Source organism: Eulemur rufifrons, unplaced genomic scaffold, assembly GCF_041146395.1.
Source record: "Eulemur rufifrons isolate Redbay unplaced genomic scaffold, OSU_ERuf_1 scaffold_114, whole genome shotgun sequence".
Lineage (NCBI taxonomy): Eukaryota > Metazoa > Chordata > Mammalia > Primates > Lemuridae > Eulemur > Eulemur rufifrons.
The window spans coordinates 439949-447102 of record NW_027182896.1 but is presented as its reverse complement, the minus strand read 5'-3'; the positions used below and the strand labels follow the sequence as shown (position 1 = coordinate 447102).

The 7154-nt window shown below is 38.5% G+C and overlaps 1 pseudogene; it reads left to right on the top strand.

Annotated features, from left to right (window-relative positions):
• The first annotated feature begins 5362 nt into the window (after positions 1 to 5362).
• LOC138379669 (olfactory receptor 7A17-like) lies at positions 5363 to 6380 on the top strand (annotated as a pseudogene).
• Positions 6381 to 7154: the final 774 nt, after the last annotated feature.

Below are 7154 nucleotides of genomic sequence, written 5' to 3'. Positions count from 1 at the left end.
TCTGATAACTTAGTTTCTAAATCAACAAAAGTAATGAAAGACATAGATGGTTACTATATACTGGTGAAGGGTAAAATTCATCAAGAAGACATAACTATACTTAATATATATGCACCCAACTTAGGTGCACCCAGATTCATAAAGCAAACCCTACTTGATCTGAACCAAACGATAGATAACAACACTTTAATAGTTGGAGACTTTAACACACCACTGACAGTACAGGACAGATCCTCCAAACAAAAAATAAACAAAGAAATAATGGACTTCAATAGAATGCTAGAACAAATGGGCCTGACTGACATCTACAGGACATTCTAACCAAAATCCACAGAATATACTTTGTACTCATCAGCTCTTGGGACATTCTCTAAGATTGACCATATCCTAGGACATAAACCATGTCTTAAAAAATTTAAAAATATAGAAATTATACCATGCATCTAGTCAGATCACAGTGGAATAAAAGTAACAATGAACCCTAACAGAAATCCTCATTTCTACTCAAAGTCATGGCAGCTAAATAACCTTCTCCTGAACAATCATTTTATAAATGAAGAAATCAAGTCTGAAATCAAAAGATTCTTTGAATTAAACGACAAAGGAGATACAACTTATCAAAATCTGTGGGACACAGCTAAAGCAGTCCTGAGAGGAAAATTTATTTCCATAAATGCCTATACCAAATAGACAGAAAACTTACAAATAGACAATCTAATGAATAGACTCAAAGAGTTGGAGAAGGAAGAACAGACCAACCCCAAACCCAGCAGAAGGAGAGAAATTATTAAGATTAAATCAGAACTAAATGAAAAGGACAAAAATCAAGCCATAAGGCAGATTAATAAAACAAAAAGTTTGTTCTTTGAAAAAATAAACAAAATTGACACACCTCTGGCTAGGCTAACCAAGAGCAGAAAAGAAAAAAACTCTTATAACCTCCATCAGGAACAAGAAAGGAGAAATCACGACTGATGCCACAGAGATACATGATATCATCTATGAATTCTACAAAAATCTTTATGCACATAAATTAGAAAACCTGGAGGAAATGGACAAATTCTTAGAAACACACAGCCTTCCCAGGCTCAACCAGGAAGAAATAGAATTCCTGAATAGACTGATATCTAGATCTGAAATCGAAACAGCAATAAAAAACCTTCCCCAAAAGAAAAGCCCTGGACCGGATGGGTTCAAACCTGAATTTTACCGTACCTACAAAGAAGAACTGGTGCCCATCCTACATAAACTATTCTCCAATATAGAGAAGGATGGGATTCTCCCCAACACTTTTACCAAGCCAACATAATCCTGATACCAAAACCAGGAAAGGATGCAACAAAAAAAAAAGAAAACTACAGACCAATTTCTCTTATGAATATAGATGCAAATATTCTCAATAAAATCCTAGCAAATCGAATCCAAGTGCTTATCAAAAAAATAATCCACCACGACCAAGTGGGATTCATCCCAGAGATGCAGGGGTGGTTCAATATAAGTAAATCTATAAATGTAATTCACCACATAAATAGAAGCAAAAACAAGAACCATATGATCCTCTCAATAGATGCAGAAAAAGCATTTGACAAAGTTCAACACCCTTTTATGAGAAGAACGCTTAACAAAATAGGCATAGATGGAACCTACCTAAAAATGATACAAGCCATATATGACAAACCCACAGTCAACATCATTCTGAATGGGGAAAAATTGAAAGCACTCCCACTTAGAACTGGAACCAGACAGGGCTGCCCACTGTCCCCATTAGTTTTCAACATAGTATTGGAAGTCCTTGCGAGAGCTATCAGGCAAGAGAGCAGAAGCAAGGGAGTCCAAATAGGGACAGAAGAGATCAAACTCTCACTCTTTGCTGATGATATGATGTTATATCTAGAAAACCCCAAGGATTCAACCAAGAGACTCCTGGAATTGGTCAATGACTTCACTAAAGTCTCAGGATACAAAATCAATACACACAAATCAAAGGCATTCATATATGCCAATAACAGTCAAACAGAGAACCAAATTAAGGACTCAATACCCTTCAAAATAGCAACAAAGAAAATAAAATACCTAGGAATATATTTAACTAAGGAGGTAAAACACCTCTACAGGGAGAACTATGAAACACTGAGGAAGGAAATCGCAGAACATGTAAATAGGTGGAAAATCATACTATGCTCATGAATCGGTAGAATAAATATTGTTAAAATGTCTATACTGCCCAAAGTTATCTACAGATTCAATGCAATCCCTATTAAATTACCAACATCATTTTTCACCGATATAGAAAAAATAATTTTATGTTTTGTATGGAAGCAGAGAAGACCCCGTTTAGCAAAAGCAATCTTAAGCAACAAAAACAAAATGGGAGGTATTAATTTGCCAGACTTCAAACTATACTACAAGGCTGTGGTTATTAAAACTGCCTGGTATTGGCACAAGTGCAGGGACACAGACCAGTGGAACAGAATAGAAAATCCAAATATAAAACCATCCTCATATAGCCATCTAATCTTTGACAAAGCAGACAAAAACATACTCTGGGGAAAAGATTCCTTATTTAATAAATGGTGCTGGGAAAACTGGATATCCACATGTAGAAGACTAAAACAGGACCCACAGCTTTCACCTCTCACAAAAAGCAAATCACAGTGGTTAACAGACTTAAACCTTAGGTCAGAAACTATTAGAATTCTAGAAGAAAATGTAGGAAAGACTCTTACAGACATTGGCCTAGGCAAAGAATTTATGAAGAAGACTTGTAAGGCAATCACAGCAACAACAAAAATAAATAAATGGGACCTGATCAAATTAAAAAGCTTCTGCACAGCCAAAGAAACAGTCACGAGAGTAAACAGACAACCTACAGAATGGGAAAAAATTTTCGCATAGTACACATCAGATAAAGGACTGATAACAAGAATCTATTTAGAACTCAGGAAAATCGGTAAGAAAAAATCGAACAACCCTATCAAAAAGTGGGCAAAGGACATGAATAGAAATTTTTCAAAAGAAGATATAAAAATGGCTAACAAACATATGAAAAAGTGTTCAACATCTCTAATCATCAGCGAAATGCAAATCAAAACCACAATGAGATATCACTTAACTCCAGTGAGAATGGCCTTTATCAAAAAGTTCCAAAACTATACATGTTGGCATAGATGTGGAGAGACAGGAACACTCATACACTGCTGGTGGGGCTGCAAACTAGTGCAACCCCTGTGGAAAGCAATGTGGAGATACCTTAAACAGATTCAAGTAGACCTACCATTTGATCCAGCAATCCCATTATTGGGCATCTACCCAAGAGAACAAAAGTCATTCTATAAAAAAGACACCTGCACCCGAATGTTTATAGCAGCACAATTCACAATCGCAAAGATGTGGAAACAACCCAAATGCCCATCAACTCATGAATGGATTAGCAAAATGTGATATATGTATACCATGGAATATTACTCAGCTATTAGAAATAATGGCGATATGGCATCTCTTTGGTTCTCCTGGAGAGAGTTGGAACCCATTCTATTAAGTGAAGTATCCCAAGAATGGAAAAATAAGCACCACATGTACTCACCAGCAAACTGGTTTCCCTGATCATCACCTAAGTGCACATTTGGGAATAACACCAATTGGGTATTGGACAGAGGTTGGGGCTGGGTGGAAGGGATGGGTGTATGCCTACTTGATGAGTGCGATGCGCACTGCCTGGGGAATGGACACGCTTGAAGTTCTGACTGGGGGGATGGGGTGGGGGGAGGGGTTGGGTGCACACCTACATGATGAGTGCGATGTGCATTGTCTAGGGAATGGACACGCTTGAAGCTCAGACTCGAGGGGATGGGGAGGCATGGGCAATAGCCTGAACTTTTGTACCCCCATAATGAGCTAAAAAGCAAAAAAATAAAAAATAATAAATAAATAAATAAATAAAGATTCAAAACCAGGTTTTCTGATTTCCATAAGATTTGCAGTTAATATCATTTATTAAAATCTTTGACTGTTTCATCTTTTCAAATTCTCTACTTTTGCTATTGTTTTGTATATTTCCTTTTGTGAACTGGTGTGTTTACTCCCATTGCTCATTTTCTACTGCAGTGTTCAATCTGCAAGGTGACTTGACATTGTATAGAAATCCCTCTTTTCTCTTTCAGATAAATATTTTGTTGCTTTGTTACTTATTCTCCACACCAAGGGGATAAAACCAGAGTTGGAATGGCTACAGAGTCCAGGAAACTTTCTCTTTCTTACAGTTTCTCAGGGACCACCTAAGTATATTAAGTATTTTTCCTCCCCCCTTGCTCATTTTAGCTTTCTCTCTGTTTATATTGAGCAGATTTTTTAAATGCTTCTTTAAATCCAGGGCACAAAATGGTCATATTGTAATGGAGCATTGATGGGACATCCATGGGAAGTTATCTGGAATTTGTCTGTCTACATTCATTAGGGGAAATATCATCTGATGTTGATAGTTTGCCTTGTGTCCATTCTTTTCCTAATCAGCATGGCTGGGGGCGAGAAGGACATGGTGGGAACATGCTCCAGGAGGCTAATGTGTGGTGTTCATGTTTGTGCGCGTGTGTGTGTGTGTTTGTGTGTGTGTGTTTTGTGGGGCATGAACAGCCCTCAGAACAGGGGTACCTGATGTCGTACTCCAAAATGAGACTCCTATCTTTGCAATTGTGAATTGTGCTGCTATAAACATTCGACTGCAAGTGTCTTTTTTATAGGATGTCTTTATTTCCTTTGGGTAATACCCAGTAGTGGGATTGCTGGATCAAATGTTAAGTCTACTTTTAGTCCTTTGAGGTATCGCCATACTACTTTCCACAGAGGTTGTACTAGTTTGCAGTCCCACCAGCAGTTTATGAGTGTTCCTATCTCTCCACATCCACACCAGCATTTGTTGTTTTGGGAGTTTTTGATAAGAGCCATTCTCACTGGAGTTAGGTGATATCTCCTTCTGGTTTTGATTTGCATTTCCCTGATGATTAGAAATGTTGAGCACTTTTTCATATGTTTGTTGGCCATTAGTCTATCTTCTTTTGAAAAGTATCTTTTCATGTCTTTTCCCCACTTTTTACATTGATCCAGGCAAAGAATTTATGAAGAAGACCCCAAAAGCAGTCAAGGCAACAACAAAAATAAATAAATCAAACCTGATCAAATTAAAAAGCTTCTGCACAGCCAAGGAAGCAATCATTAGAGTGAATAGACAACCTACATAATGGGAGAAAATATTTGCATGCTATACATCTGATAAAGGGCTGATAACTGGAATCTATAAAGAACTCAAGCAAATCAGCAAGAAAAAAATCATGTTATTTTTCTCTTCACTGCTAGCCACAGCAAACACATGGGGCCAAGAAATAATACATGGATTTCAGAATTTTTTCTTCTGGGATTTTCAGAGAAACCAGAATAGCAGCCCCTCATATTTGGGCTGTTCCTGGCCATGTATTTGATCACTGTGTTTGGGAACCTGTTCATCATCCTGGCGTTCATCTCAGACTCCCACCTCCGCATGCCCATGTACTTCTTCCTCTCTGTCCTGTCCTTTGTAGACATCTGTTTCACCTCCACAAGCATCCCGAAGATGCTGGTGAGCATTCAGGCTCAAAGTCATTAGTTATGCAGGCTGCATCGCCCAGATGTACTTTTTATTGCTTTTTGCAGGGTTAGATGACTTCCTCCTGACTGTGATGGCCTATGACCCTTTTATGGCCATCTGTCACCCCCTGCACTACACGGTCATCATGAACCCCTGGCTCTGTGGACTGCTGGTTCTAGTATCTGGTATCATCAGTGCTCTGCATTCTCTCTTACAAAGCTTAATGGTAGTGCAGCTGCCCTTCTGTACAGACTTGGAAATCCCTCACTTTTTGTGTGAACTTAATCAGGTGGTCCACCTTGCCTGTCCTGATACATTTCTCAATGACTTGGTGATTTATTTTGCGGCTGTGCTGTTGGCTGGTTGTACCCTGGCTGGGATCCTTTACTCATACTCTAAGATTGTTTCTTCCGTACGTGCAATCTCCTCACACCAGGGGAAGTATAAAGCATTTTCCACCTGTGCATCTCACCTCGCGGTCGTCTCCTTATTTTACTGCACAAGTCTCGGGGTGTACCTCAGCTCTGCTGCTACACACAACTCACACTCCAGCGCAACAGCCTCGGTGATGTACACGGTGGTCACTCCCATGCTGAACCCCTTCATCTACAGTCTGAGGAATAAAGACATAAAGAGGGCTCTGAAACGATTCTTCCGAGGGAAACTAGAAAGGGGCCAATTGTATTGCAACGGAGGAGGCAGCCGTGATTGTAGGGCTCAAAGCCTTGGAGCCAGAAACTGCGATTCTTTGGTCAGATTGTGAAAGTAGAACTATTTCTTCTATTTATTTCCTGCAATTTCCGTTTTTGTTTTTTTTTTGACATTGACATCTCTATGCAATTGAAATAACATACTTCCTTAGGCTTTCTGCTCATTCTGATATCTGATTATTTTTTCTTTTGTTGTTTTCCTATTTTTTCCCCCCAATGTTATTCCCAACCTTGGATCAGAAATACCTGGAAATTCCTATTCATATCATAAGACAACATGGATTTTTTAAAGTATAATTTCTTCTCACGTGGCATGTGTCATACCACATTTCTTCGTTAAGTTTTACTAAAGGAATATTCATGAGTTGTACTGCTCCTTTGGGAAAAAAATACACTTAGCAACTGAGGACACCTAAATAATTTTATAGTATAAGAAAATCTGAGACCATAGTTTTTTACTTGCACTTCTACCACCATTTTTATATTCCTATTTTAACTTCTTTTCCTGAAATGCAGACTTTAGCATGTTAGTATTTTATAATTAGTCGCTGAGTTTTATTCTCTCATTGGGGTCTTGTTCTCTTGCTCATGTCCACAGAGCTCACCACAGTCACTGGAAAAAACTGGTTCTTGATGACATGTCTCCAAGTGGAGTCTACACAAGGGACAAATTTGAACAAGTAGATTCACCTAATGTGGCTACAGAGTGACAGAGGACCTCAAAGATGATGAAGCAAAGTTTTAAACCACACATTGCATTATTATGCAAAATATTTCCTTTTTAAGTTGTACAGCCCCCTGTTGAAGTATGAAGGATCGGTGTCCAT